At 46.0% G+C, this 15335-nt stretch overlaps 1 protein-coding gene across 3 annotated transcripts in view; it reads left to right on the top strand.

Moving 5' to 3' along the window:
- HDAC5 (histone deacetylase 5) overlaps positions 1 to 15335 on the top strand; it is a 148452-nt gene that overhangs the window by 85617 nt on the left and 47500 nt on the right. The window lies entirely within an intron of this gene.

Below are 15335 nucleotides of genomic sequence, written 5' to 3'. Positions count from 1 at the left end.
GTAGATCTGTTGTATATAGGCAAAAATACATAATGGCGCGTGTATGTAAAACTACAGTACATGGTATGGTTCCAAGGAGACTCTGAAACTATAATATGCAATACACAAAAAAAAGATAATAAATGATGTCAAACTACCTTGTTTTCGTATTTATTTTTCTCTAACGTCCTAGTGGATGCTGGGGACTCCGTCAGGACCATGGGGAATAGCGGCTCCGCAGGAGACAGGGCACATCTAAAGAAAGCTTTTAGGATCACATGGTGTGTACTGGCTCCTCCCCCCATGACCCTCCTCCAAGCCTCAGTTAGGTTTTTGTGCCCGTCCGAGCAGGGTGCAATCTAGGTGGCTCTCCTAAAGAGCTGCTTAGAAAAAGTTTTTTTAGGTTTTAAATCTCAGTGAGTCCTGCTGGCAACAGGCTCACTGCATCGAGGGACTTAGGGGAGAGATTTTCAACTCACCTGCGTGCAGGATGGATTGGAGTCTTAGGCTACTGGACATAGCTTCAGAGGGAGTCGGAACACAGGTCATCCTGGGGTTCGTCCCGGAGCCGCGCCGCCGACCCCCCTTACAGATGCTGAAGATCGGAGGTCCGGAAACAGGCGGCAGAAGACTCTTCAGTCTTCATGAAGGTAGCGCACAGCACGGCAGCTGTGCGCCATTGTTGCTACACACTTCTCACTGACCAGTCACGGAGGGTGCAGGGCGCTGCTGGGGGCGCCCTGGGCAGCAATTTTAAATACCTTTAGTGGCAAAGAATACATCACATATAGCCATTAAGGCTATATGTATGTATTTAACCCAGGCCAGATTTCTCAAAACCCGGGAGAAAAGCCCGCCGGAAAAGGGGCGGAGCTTATTCTCCTCAGCACTCAGCGCCATTTTCCTGCTCAGCTCCGCTGTGAGGAAGGCTCCCAGGACTCTCCCCTGCACTGCACTACAGAAACAGGGTAACAAAGAGAAGGGGGGCATAAATTGGCGATATTTATATATTAAAAGCGCTTATAACAAAAACAACACCTTTTAGGGTTGTTTATATACATTTATAGCGCTTTTGGTGTGTGCTGGCAAACTCTCCCTCTGTCTCCCCAAAGGGCTAAGGGGGTCCTGTCTTCGATTAGAGCATTCCCTGTGTGGCTGCTGTGTGTCGGTACGTGTGTGTCGACATGTATGAGGACGATGTTGGTGTGGAGGCAGAGCAATTGCCGGTAATGGTGATGTCACCCCCTAGGGAGTCGACACCGGAATGGATGGCTTTAGTTATGGAATTACGTGATAATGTTAGTACATTACAAAAGTCAGTAGACGAAATGAGACGGCCGGAAAACCAGTCAGTACCGGCTCAGGCGTCTCAGACACCGTCAGGGGCTGTAAAACGTCCCTTACCTCAGTCAGTCGACACGGGTACCGACACAGATGAATCTAGTGTCGACGGTGAAGAAACAAACGTATTTTCCAACAGGGCCACACGTTATATGATCACGGCAATGAAGGAGGCTTTGCAGATCTCTGATACTGCTGGTACCTCAAAAAGGGGTATTATGTGGGGGGTGAAAAAACTACCTGTAGCTTTTCCAGAATCAGAGGAATTGAATGACGTGTGTGATGAAGCGTGGGTTAACCCAGATAGAAAACTGCTAATTTCTAAGAAGTTATTGGCATTATACCCTTTCCCACCAGAGGTTAGGACGCGCTGGGAAACACCCCCTAGGGTGGATAAGGCGCTCACACGTTTATCAAAGCAAGTGGCGTTGCCGTCTCCTGATACGGCCGCCCTCAAGGATCCAGCGGATAGGAGGCTGGAAACTAACCTGAAAAGTATATACACTCATACTGGTGTTATACTGCGACCGGCAATATCCTCAGCCTGGATGTGCAGTGCTGGGGTAGTGTGGTTGGATTCCCTGACTGAAAATATTGATACCCTGGATAGGGACAGTATTTTATTGACTCTAGAGCAATTAAAGGATGCGTTTCTTTATATGCGAGATGCTCAGAGGGATATTTGTACTCTAGCATCAAGAGTAAGTGCGATGTCCATATCTGCCAGAAGAAGTTTATGGACGCGACAGTGGTCAGGTGATGCGGATTCCAAAAGGCATATGGAAGTGTTGCCATATAAAGGAGAGGAATTATTTGGGGTCGGTCTATCGGATCTGGTGGCCACGGCAACTGCCGGCAAATCCACTTTTTTACCTCAGACCCCCTCCCAACAGAAAAAGACACCGTCTTTTCAGCCGCAGTCCTTTCGCTCCTATAAAAACAAGCGAGCAAAAGGACAGTCTTATCTGCCGCGAGGCAGAGGAAAGGGTAAGAGAGGGCAGCAAGCAGCCCCTGCCCAGGACCAGAAGCCCGCCCCGGGTTCTACAAAGCCATCAGCATGACGCTGGGGCTTTACAAGCGGACTCAGGAGCGGTGGGGGGTCGACTAAAGATTTTCAGCAATCAGTGGGCTCGCTCACAGGTGGACCCGTGGATCCTGCAGATAGTATCTCAGGGTTACATGTTGGAGTTCGAAAGGTCTCCCCCTCGCCGGTTCCTAAAGTCTGCTTTACCAACGTCTCCCTCAGAAAGGACGACGGTATTGGAAGCCATTCACAAGCTGTATTCTCAGCAGGTGATAGTCAAGGTACCCCTCCTACAACAGGGAAAGGGGTATTATTCCACACTATTTGTGGTACCGAAGCCGGACGGTTCGGTAAGACCTATTCTAAATCTGAAATCCTTGAACCTGTACATACAGAAATTCAAGTTCAAGATGGAGTCACTCAGAGCAGTGATAGCGAATCTGGAAGAAGGGGACTTCATGGTGTCCCTGGACATAAAAGATGCTTATCTGCATGTCCCAATTTACCCCTCACACCAAGGGTATCTCAGGTTCGTGATACAAGACTGTCATTATCAGTTTCAAACGCTGCCGTTTGGTTTGTCCACGGCCCCTCGGGTCTTTACCAAGGTAATGACCGAAATGATGGTTCTTCTACGAAGAAAAGGCGTATTAATTATCCCTTACTTGGACGATCTCCTGATAAGGGCAAAGTCCAGAGAACAGCTGGAAGTCGGTGTAGCACTAACCCAAGTAGTGCTTCAGCAACACGGGTGGATTCTGAATCTTCCAAAATCTCAATTGACCCCGACAACACGTCTGCTGTTCCTGGGAATGATTCTGGACACGGTTCAGAAAAAGGTGTTTCTCCCGGAGGAGAAAGCAAGGGAGTTATCCGAACTGGTCAGGAACCTCCTAAAACCAGGAACTGTATCAGTACATCAATGCACAAGAGTCCTGGGAAAGATGGTGGCTTCTTACGAAGCAATTCCATTCGGCAGATTCCATGCACGAACATTTCAGTGGGATCTGCTGGACAAATGGTCCGGATCGCATCTGCACATGCATCAGCGGATAACACTGTCACCAAGAACAAGGTTGTCTCTCCTGTGGTGGTTGCAGAGTGCCCATCTGTTAGAGGGCCGCAGGTTCGGCATACAGGACTGGGTCCTGGTGACTACGGATGCCAGCCTACGGGGCTGGGGAGCAGTCACACAGGGAAGAAACTTCCAGGGTGTATGGTCAGACCTGGAGACGTCTCTTCACATAAATATACTGGAGCTAAGAGCGATATACAATGCTCTAAGCTTGGCAAAACCGCTGCTTCAGGGTCAGCCGGTGTTGATCCAGTCGGACAACATCACGGCAGTCGCCCACGTAAACAGACAAGGCGGCACGAGAAGCAGAAGAGCAATGACAGAAGCTGCAAGGATTCTTCGCTGGGCGGAAAATCATGTCATAGCACTGTCAGCAGTGTTCATCCCGGGAGTGGACAACTGGGAAGCAGACTTCCTCAGCAGACACGACCTTCACCCGGGAGAGTGGGGACTTCATCCGGAAGTTTTCCACATGATTGTGAACCGTTGGGAAAAACCAAAGGTGGATATGATGGCGTCTCGCCTCAACAAAAAACTGGACAGATATTGCGCCAGGTCAAGAGACCCTCAGGCAATAGCTGTGGACGCTCTGGTAACACCATGGGTGTACCAGTCAGTGTATGTGTTTCCTCCTCTGCCTCTCATACCAAAGGTACTGAGAATTATTCGGAAAAGGGGAGTAAGAACAATACTAGTGGCTCCGGATTGGCCAAGAAGAACTTGGTATCCGGAACTTCAAGAGATGCTCACGGAGGATCCGTGGCCTCTACCTCTAAGAAGGGATCTGCTTCAGCAGGGACCTTGTATGTTCCAAGACTTACCGCGACTGCGTTTGACGGCATGGCGGTTGAACGCCGGATTCTAAAAGAAAAGGGCATTCCAGAGGAAGTTATTCCTACCTTGATTAAGGCTAGGAAGGAAGTGACCGCACAACATTATCACCGCATTTGGAGAAAATATGTTGCGTGGTGTGAAGCCAAGAAGGCCCCAACGGAAGAATTTCAATTGGGTCGATTCTTACATTTCCTGCAGGCAGGATTGTCTATGGGCCTCAAATTGGGGTCTATTAAAGTTCAAATTTCGGCCTTATCAATCTTCTTCCAGAAGGAATTGGCTTCAGTGCCTGAAGTACAAACTTTTGTCAAGGGTGTACTACATATACAGCCCCCGATTGTGCCCCCAGTGGCACCGTGGGATCTAAACGTAGTTTTGGATTTTCTCAAATCTCATTGGTTTGAGCCTCTCAAATCTGTAGATTTGAAGTATCTTACATGGAAAGTAACCATGCTACTGGCCCTGGCTTCAGCCAGGAGAGTTTCAGAGTTGGCGGCTTTATCGTACAAAAGCCCATATCTGATTTTCCATTCGGACAGGGCAGAACTGCGGACACGTCCTCATTTTCTCCCTAAGGTGGTTTCGGCTTTTCACTTGAACCAGCCTATTGTGGTGCCTGCGGCTACTAGCGACTTGGAGGACTCCAAGTTACTGGACGTTGTCAGAGCATTAAAAATATATATTTCAAGGACAGCTGGAGTCAGAAAATCTGACTCGTTGTTTATATTGTATGCACCCAACAAGATGGGTGCTCCTGCGTCTAAGCAGACGATTGCGCGTTGGATCTGTAGCACAATCCAACTTGCACATTCTGTGGCAGGCCTGCCACAGCCTAAATCTGTAAAGGCCCACTCCACAAGGAAGGTGGGCTCATCTTGGGCGGCTGCCCGAGGGGTCTCGGCATTACAACTTTGCCGAGCAGCTACGTGGTCAGGGGAGAACACGTTTGTAAAATTTTACAAATTTGATACTCTGGCTAAGGAGGACCTGGAGTTCTCTCATTCGGTGCTGCAGAGTCATCCGCACTCTCCCGCCCGTTTGGGAGCTTTGGTATAATCCCCATGGTCCTGACGGAGTCCCCAGCATCCACTAGGACGTTAGAGAAAATAAGAATTTACTTACCGATAATTCTATTTCTCATAGTCCGTAGTGGATGCTGGGCGCCCATCCCAAGTGCGGATTGTCTGCAATACTTGTACATAGTTATTGTTACAAAAATCGGGTTATTATTATTGTTGTGAGCCATTTTTTCAGAGGCTACTTCGTTTGTTATCATTCTGTTAACTGGGTTCAGATCACAAGTTGTACAGTGTGATTGGTGTGGCTGGTATGAGTCTTACCCGGGATTCAAGATCCTTCCTTATTGTGTACGCTCGTCCGGGCACAGTACCTAACTGAGGCTTGGAGGAGGGTCATGGGGGGAGGAGCCAGTACACACCATGTGATCCTAAAAGCTTTCTTTAGATGTGCCCTGTCTCCTGCGGAGCCGCTATTCCCCATGGTCCTGACGGAGTCCCCAGCATCCACTACGGACTATGAGAAATAGAATTATCGGTAAGTAAATTCTTATTATTTTTTTAAATCAAGATATGTTAACTCAAACATCTAGGAAATATAACAATGGATATAAAATAAGAAAAAAATGGGTTGGGAGGAGGAAAAGGGGGAGGGGCACCAGGCAACGGAGTCATAAACGCACTAATAATATAACCAGGTTGAATAGAGCGTATAAAAGTAACATTCAGTATTATATTCCAGAATAAGGCCCAAATGTATTAAGCGTTAACAAGAGATAAATCTGAGACGCATAAGGAGTGATAAATGACAAGCCAAACAGCTCCTAGCTGTCATTTTTCAAACACATCCTGTGACATGGCAGTTAGGAAGCTGATTGGCTGGTCATTTATCTCTCCTTATGCGTCTCAGATTTATCTCTTGTTAATGCTTAATACATTTGGGCCATAGAGGTAAATGTATTATAGCGGTATGCATCATGCCGCTATAACACTTCCTGCTTTGCCTCATTACTGAGGCGAAGCAGGAAGGGACATCGACAAGATGTATCAGCGTCTTCCTCTGGCAATGTCCCCTGAGCACACAGCGCTTCAGCTCAGTGCTGAAGCGCTGTGTCTCCCTGCCCCGGCCGGCTCCTCTGCGCATATAAGTGCTGTCAGAAGCCCGTGTCCGCCACAGCGAGGGACAGCTCTGTCCCTGCTGTGGTCTATGGGGATCGCCACCTGCAGCTGTCGATATCGATAGCTGTAGGTGTCGGAACGGTCAGCATAATTTGTCCGCACCGCAGCCTTCATACATGGGGGAGAAGCAGTATAGTGCACATAGTGCTTTATAGTAACCTTAATACTATATTTAGCCTTTGGGTTTTTGAGACCCCAGTGCATGATTTTGCATTTTTTAGCATTAAACTGTAGTCGCCACGTTCTTGACCATTTCTCAAGTCTACCTAGATCATCAGTAATTTATTTTACCCCTCCCGGTGTGTCTACCCTGTTGCAAATCTTTGTATCATCTGCAAAAAGGCATACTTTCCCTTCAATACCATTTGCAATGTCACTTACAAAGCTATTATAGAGCACTGGTCCAAGTACAGATCCCTGGGGTACTCCACTGGTAACATTTCCCTTCATAGAATGCACTCCATTTACTACTACTGTCTGTTTCCTAGCCTGCAACCAGGTTCTTATCCATTTAACTGTTTTATAATCCAATCCCATGCTTTTGAGTTTATTTAGCAGTCTGCGATGTAGGACATTGTCACATGCCTCACTAAAGTCTAGATATGCTATATCTACAGCCCCCCCATGATATATTATTTTAGTCACAGAGTCAAAAAATAGTCAAGAAGATATGTTTGGCATGATCTCCCACCAGTAAATCCATGTTGTTTTGGATCCTGTAAGATATTTAATTTAAGATATTCCACTACTATTTCTTTTAATAGTGTTTCCATTACTTTCCCTATGACTGATGTAAGGCTTACTGGTCTGTAGTTACTTGCTTCTTCCTTGCTTCCACTTTTGTGCAGTGGAACTACATTCGCTCTTTTCCAGTCCTCTGTAATTATACCTGTATCTAGTGACTGGTTGAATAATTATGTAAATGGTACTACCAGCACATCTTTTTTAGCTCTTTTAGTATCATTGGATGTATCCCATATGGTCCCATTGATTTATCCACTTTCATTTTTGAGAGTTCTGTTAGGACCTTCTCCTCTGTAAATGTACTTTTATTTACCTTCTTTTATGCATGTCCTTGCAACATAGCTGTGGCCCCTTCCCTTTTTCTGTAGTAAAAATACCCAGCAAAAATTATTATTTAGGTGATCTGCTATTGCCCTGTCTCTCTCCACCAAATTCTCACTCTCTGTCTTAAGTCTTATTATTCCTTCATTTGATTTTCTCCTTTCACTTATATACTTTAAAAAAGTTTTGCCCCCTTTATCTACTAACTGGGCCATTTTCTCCCCAGCTTGTGCCTTTGCACGCCTGATCACTTTTTACCCTCCTTCTGTCTGGCAAGATAAACAAACCTCTTTGTCATTATTATTTTGAGTCTGTTTGTATTTGCATCTTTTTTGCTTTCACACTAGTTGATATTTCTTTTGTGAGCCATACTGGCTTCCTTTTCCTGGTGCTTTTTCTAACCCTTTTGATATAAAGGTCTGTTGCCTTTAGTATTGCACTTTTTAATTTTTCCCACCTCTCCTGCACTCCTTTCAAGTTCTTCCAGTCTGCCAATGAATCACTTAAACATCTCGCCATTTTTGCAAAGTCAGTCTTCCTAAAACACCTTCATTTTTGTGTGACAGGAGTTGGACCCTGTCTTTATACTAAACCATACTGCTTGATGATCTTGGATCCCAGGTGCTCACCACCATATATGTCTGATATACTGTCACCATTTGTGAGTCTTTGCAAGTGAGTTCCCTCACCAATTGCTTTAGAGATGCCCCCTGTAAGGAATTTAGAAATTTGCCAGTTGTAGTTGAACTTGCAAAAGACTCCTCCCAATTTACATCAGGTAGATTAAAGTCTCCTATGATAATAACCTCTCCCTTTAAAGCCATTTTAGTGATATCCAGCAATAGGTTTCTGGCCAAGTCCTGCCCCTGTCCTGGTGGTCTATAGATCACCTCAGTGCGAATAGTGTCCTTCTCCCCGGTTTCTAGGGTATGGGTGTGTTTTATGGCCTGAGCAGTCTTCAATTACTGTGTCTGTGAAACATCTATTGGACATTGATTAAATATTACACCCAGCAGACAAGCGACTAGTACTGAGAAAGCGAATAGTTGTCACCATTGTTATCTACAAAGATTTTCAATTACAAAATGTTACAGTCAGGACCCGGGGCCGCCTCCTCTGGGATATAGAGCGCTGCTCTGAACGTTCAGGGACGCTGCAAGCCACATAAAAGTGGCATGGGGCAGCAATGGTGGCGTCCCCAGCTCCATTGCATCATCAGCACTGCTTGCACACCCCTAGTTACGGCCCTGTTGGCAACTTTACCCATTTTTAACACTTTGGCATAACATTTTGAGGGCTCCACTAATATTGATTACAACCCAGCCTGATTTCTAGTAATCTGATAAACTGTATTGTTACGTATACTGACTTATTCCTCAAAATGGCTGCCTCTTAAATGGCCTGAACAAGCCACTTCCATATACAATGCATCCCTTACTTCTGCTCTTGACTCTGTTGCTCCACCAACCACTATTCACCTTCGCAAATTAACACCTCAACCCGGGCACACCAAATGCATCAGATATCTGCAAAAATGCTCACGTACTGCTGAGCGACACTGGAGTAAATCACGCTCGAAGGCAGACTTCCTCCATTTCAAACTTATGCTCTCATCCTTCAGCGCTGCCCTTTCAGTCATACTTCAAGAACCTCATCTCCTCCCAGTCTTCCAACCCCCGGCCCCTCTTTTCCACTCTCAATTCACTCCTCTGCCCACCTCCACCTTGTCTCCCTTCTTCACTCTCTGCTCTTGGCTTTGCCACTTACTTCACGTCCAAAATTTACTCCATACGTCAGGACATCACATCACACCAGACCATCAGCAACCAGCCTCCTCCCATAACTCCCAGCCTCCTCCCCATCCCTCTCACCAACTCTTACATCTTTCTCCCATGCATCTGGTGAGGAAGTCATGGCCCTCATTCGATCCTCTCCCCTTACCACCTCCCCTCTTGACCCTATACCCTCCCACCTCCTTCACTACCTCTCTCCTTCTGCTGGTTCCCATCTTGCCCACCTTCTCAATCTCTCCCTCTCATCAGGCACTGTCTCCTCTGCCTTCAAGCATGCACTCATCTCTACTATTCTTAAAAAAACCTACCCTTGATCCAAACACTCTCTCCAACTACCGACCCATCTCTCTTCTCCCTTTTGCCTCCAAACTCCTTGAGCGTATTATCTACAACCGCCTTACTTCCTTTCTTTCCTCACACTCACTGCTTGACCCATTCCAGTCTGGCTTCCGTCCTCTCCACTCCACTGAAACTGCCCTTATAAAAGTCTGCAATGACCTCCATGCTGCTAAATCTAAGGGCCACTACTCTCTACTTATTCTTCTTGATCTCTCTGCTGCTTTTGACACTGTGGACCACCCTTTCCTACTGCAAATCCTTCACTCCATTGGTCTGTGTGATACTGCCCTCTCTTGGCTTTCTTCCTACCTCTCTGACCGTTCATTCTCTGTCTCCTCTCATGACTCCACCTCCCCCTCACTTCCATTAACTGTAGGTGTACCCCAAGGCTCTGTCCTTGGTCCTCTTCTTTTCTCTCTCTATACATCCTCACTAGGTAAGCTCATTAGCTCTTCTGATTTCCAATATCATCTCTATGCTGATGACACTCAAATCTATCTTCCCTCTCCGGAGCTCTCCTCTGCTCTCCTCACTCGAATCTCCAATACCCCTTTCACATCGCACAAATAACCCGGTGTCGACACGGATCGGTGTGCGATGTGAAAGCACTTTCCAAGAATTAGCGGGTCGTCTGACCCGGTAATTCAACCCGGTATAAAAGAAGGATTATACCCGGGTTGAATACCGGGTCAGGTGCAGTGTGAATGAGAGCCGCGTCGATGCGACACGGTTCCCATTCACAGCATAGGGAGAGGCGGCGCAGGAGATGAGCTCATCTCCCAGCGCCGACTCCACTCCCGCTCCTGCTGCTGCTGAGCCCCCCCCCCCCCCCCGCTGCTATGGCAACCGACCCGGTATATTGCCGGGTCGGAAAGCCAGCAAAGGAGCGCAAATGCCGGATCCCACCCGGTAAGGACACGTTTCTTTTACCGAGTGGGATCCGGCATTTGCGATCTGAATGAGGTACAACTGTCTCTCTGCTATCTCTGTTTGGATGTCCCAGCGCTTTCTTAAACTTAACATGTCTAAGACTGAGCTAATCATCTTCCCTCCCTCCCGAATAACCTCACCTCTCACAATCTCATTATCTATTAATGGCACCACTATCTCCTCTAGCCCCCAAGTGTGCTGTCTTGGTCTACTCCTTGACTCCTCCCTCTCCTTCAAACCACACATTCAACACCTCTCACAAACCTGCCGTTTTCATCTAAAAAATATTTCCAGTATCAGACCCTTTCTGACCCAGGACACTACTAAGACACTTATCCACTCACTGGTCATCTCCAGACTGGACTACTGTAATCTCCTCCTGACTGACATTCCTGACAAATACCTATTTCCACTCCAATCTATCCTCACTGCTGCTGCCCGGCTCATTTTCCTCACCAAACGCTCTACGTCCACCTCTCCTCTCCTACAATCCCTTCACTGGCTTCCCTTCCCTTTCAGAATCCATTTCAAGCTTCTCACACTCGCTTACAAAGCACCCACCCACTCCTCTCTCATTTACATCTCTGACCTTATCTCCCCTTACACTCCCACCCGTCCTCTTCACTCTGCTAATGCACGCCGACTCTCCTGCCTACTGATTACTTCCTCCCACTCCTACCTCCAAGATTTTTCACGTGCTGCTCCAATTCTCTGGAATTCGCTACCTCTCCTCTTCAGACTCTCCACCTCTCTACAAAACTTCAAACGGGCTCTCAAGACCCACTTCTTCACCAAACCCAGCCAAATCTCATCCTAACCCTCTGTTTCATGCTCTCTATGTACCCCATCTGTGTCACCCCTGTCTGTCTACCCCTCCCCTTTAGAATGTAAGCTCTCACGAGTAGGGCCCTCTTCCCTCATGTGCTTATCCTTTCTCTTACTTTAATAATCTTCAACTGCATCAACTCCAGCAGTCTTCTGCCACCTGATGCTTATTCCAGTGTCATCTGCTGATGTAGCTATGTTTATTTACTCTGTATTGTCCTATATTTTCTTCAACTGTAAGTTGCTGTTTTCCTGTTTTGATTATTTGTTTATGTACGCTGTAATTGGGCGCTGCGGAACCCTTGTAGCGCCATATAAAGGATAATAATAATACTAATAATAATTAATAGTAACTCTGTGGATACAAGTCATGTCTAAAGGACCCCATACACTAGAGCGATAATGCCCGATTTCAGCCCAATTAGGCCATTCGACCCGATATATTGGCTGAAATCGGGCATTTTAGAGGTGTTCCCGAACCGATCCGATGCGCGTTCGCATGAGCATCGGATCGGATCCTCCAGATTGAATGTGCTGCACATTCAATCTGGTCCGACCTGGGGGCATGGTTTGGGATTGCCCAGGATTGCCAAGATATATTGTATGCAAATGGGCAGCATACGATGTATCTTGGCCGATCCTGCCCCCCGGGAGGCTGCCGGGGGGTTAACGCCTGCGATCACCTCCGACATGAGATTGTTGTAGTGTATGGGGCCCTTAAGTAAAGGCCTGTTGGGTTTTGTAGCAATTTATTTGTACCCATTCAGTCCACCTACACTGCAGGTTACCTAGCTATCTTCCTGTAAGTAAGATGTATATACTATCACCTTCTCTTATTTATGGTAACCCTGTTCCCAAAGTGCTAGCAGGTCACACTTGGCTTTAATGACATGTTTCTAGAATGAGGTCCCAGCTATATATACTTGCACTGTGTCCAATAATAAATACATCTTACTATTTATGTGGGGAATTCGGAGTGACATCTTAATGACACTCTGCAGATCAGTGCTCTGTGTATTTTACCTATCTGCTAGACTGTATTTCTCAGTGTATAAAAATAGATACATGTTTTTTATGCTGCGGAACATTATATGGTATCTTCACAGAGACAATTTTCAGTATGTTTAATGGTCTTACATGTTCATGATTAAAGTTATTTTACGATATCTGAATGCTTAATTACATAGAAGCCACCTTTGAAAAATAATTGGGGGTGCTCTCGTTTCCCCTCCATGCATGAGTGAAAGATGCCATACATAGAACTAGAAGGTAAAGCAATGTAAGTAGTAGGCTACAGGAGGACGGGTACATTCCTAAACATGAATCTATCTGAAGGTGATAAGTTATCTTTGATTATATGTTTGTAGTGTTTGTAGAACTACAGTCCAGTGTCAAATGAAAACCTTTTGAAGAGTTGTGAAAATACAGGTGTGTTTAGTAAGCATGTATCTTAAATGAGGCTTATATCCCTTTTCCACCAAAAACCTGGGTTTAACCTGTGTGTCACAGCCTTGTCACAGCTGATTGAAACATTGTTCACACTGCAGACTGGACTCGGGTTAGTGTCAAGTCTTCACTCTGCCGGCACTTGGAGATATCATCTCCAACCGCCAGTGAGCCGGCTTTCCGTAGGATTTAATTGTGACCAGTGTCGGATGACCCTGGTTATCTGTTTACACCGCAAGGCTGCCCAATCCTTCTCAGGTACAAACCTGGTACCTACCAGGGTTGGATTCCCGGGTAACTATACCCAAGTTTTTTTTTTTCAGAGACACTTTTACTCCAAATGTTGACCCGGAAATAACCTGGGTTATTTGTTTGGTAGCAAATGGGTATTAATCTGTAAGCTCTCAAGAACATGGCCCTCCACCCTCTTATCCTCTGCATGAACTAGCTCTGTGTCCTGTGTTTTCTGGCTCACCATCTATGACCCCCTTGAGAGCACTGGGTCACTGGGTGATACTGTTTTAATGTCAGCCACTCACTGTGCCATGTAATTATTTTGCTGTCTAAGTTATCTCATTATACAGTCAGTTTTTACTTTTTATATTGGTTGTGTTTCAGTGTACACTTGGTGGCACCATATAAAGAAGTTCTAATAATAAAAAAAGATTTCTGAGTAGTTAGCTTTGTATGTGAACCTGTAAAAATGAATAAGCATAAGTATGTGTGGACTACAGTCAAATGTATTGTCAGATTGAATCCATTAAGACCAGATTTGTATTGGACAGAATTCTATATGGCTGGCTAGTCATCACTTTGGATTATGTCCAGCATTATTTACATTTCCTTTTGCAGCCCATTTGCTGAATTACCCTTCCGTCCACCTCGCACTTTCTGCTGTTTAACCACTATTCTCACACAAACCACTGAATACTCACATCTCCTGCTCACTATACATTTAGAAACTGCTTATGGAAAATGCTGTGGCATTCATATAGAGGGTGCTGAAGCCTCTCTGGCTAGCCTCAAACTTCTACAAGATAGTGAGGCTGCTTCCACTACAGAACAGACTGTGTCAAACATTTTGTCTCAATTAATAGTTTATTTATTCATCTCCTTACTACAGCCTTAGATGTCATCTACTGCTCACCATGCCTTGTACAGCTTGTACTCTGTCATCCACTGTTCACCATACACTTAGGTCCAACTTATGTCCATACATGTAATACACTCTTTTTTTCCTATTTCCACAGAACCATGGGCCTGATTCCGATGTGGTTGGCGGATCTATCGCTGCTGCTTACATGGATGCAGCAAAGATAGCTCTAATATGCTAATACAGTGCCTCTTGCATCCATTGCTGATCCAAGTTGTGTCCCAGGAAACAGGCCTCGAATCAACTGTGACACAGATGGCCATCTTTGTGATCCATGGGGTCATGCAATCCAGCTGCCATAGATCTGGGCAAGTGGGCAGGAAATTTCCGTCCTTGTACGGAGTTTCTGGCCCTGTCCCTCCCGCGCAGTGGCAGTGATACGCATCCGCTTTGCGAAATGGAGGCTGTCGTCGCCACCTCCCCACCCCAAATGGCATCCGACTGTCAATCACTGACAGTCTGATGCCGTACTGTGTCTGCCGTCGCAGATTTGTACTGCACATGCACAGGATGGGTCTTGCACATGCACAAAGTACTGAACATCGGTACTTTGCGGCATGTGCTGCAGAACCTTCAAGATCTGAATATCAGCTCACTATGGGGTAGTTGTACTTATCCCTGGAGAGAGATAAAGTGGATGGTGATAATGCACCAGCCAGTCAGCTCCTAACTGTCATTTTGCAAACACAGCCTGTAACATGGCAGTTAGGAGCTGGTTGGCTGCTACTTTATCTTCTTCCACTCTATCTCTCTCCAAGACTTAGTACAAGTCCCCATTTGTACACTGATCGCTCTTTTTTTTTTAACACCCTATTCGCCAAAACTCCACCTCATGCTAAGATCCTCAGTCCCTGCTGTGATTAGATAATCTATTTCACCCATCGCCTCACAATATCTTCCTATGACATGGTGACACTCTTGCTAGTATTATCTCTACATCCCCACTCCCTCTGTACTTACACCATTCTCTGCAAGCGCTCTCTGCAATGCTTGCCCACTTGTTTTCTAGCCAATTCACACATTTTCTCTCTCAGTCTTATTTCCTGCAGACATTCTCTCATTATTCTCTACTTTTTTAGAGTTCATTACTCTTTTTTTTTTAACTCTTGGAGTCATTCTTCCTCTCAAGCACATTTTCGCTTTTACACACACAACTTTCCCCCCCCCTTTTATTAGTGTAGTTTTCCTTTTTTTTTCTCTGTGATTGCTCATATCGCACTGCATTTCTCTTTGTGTCTCTGTCTAGTGTGACACTTAGGCTCTGTTATTCCTGAGCAGTCCTTATCCCCCCTAGCGCTCTCCTTTCTCCCTCTCCCTCGTTCTGTCTCTCCTGTCT

This window comes from Pseudophryne corroboree, chromosome 3 (genome assembly GCF_028390025.1).
Source record: "Pseudophryne corroboree isolate aPseCor3 chromosome 3, aPseCor3.hap2, whole genome shotgun sequence".
NCBI classification, from domain to species: Eukaryota; Metazoa; Chordata; class Amphibia; order Anura; family Myobatrachidae; genus Pseudophryne; species Pseudophryne corroboree.
Note: the sequence above shows the minus strand (reverse complement) of the source record. Positions and strands in the feature narration are given on the sequence as shown.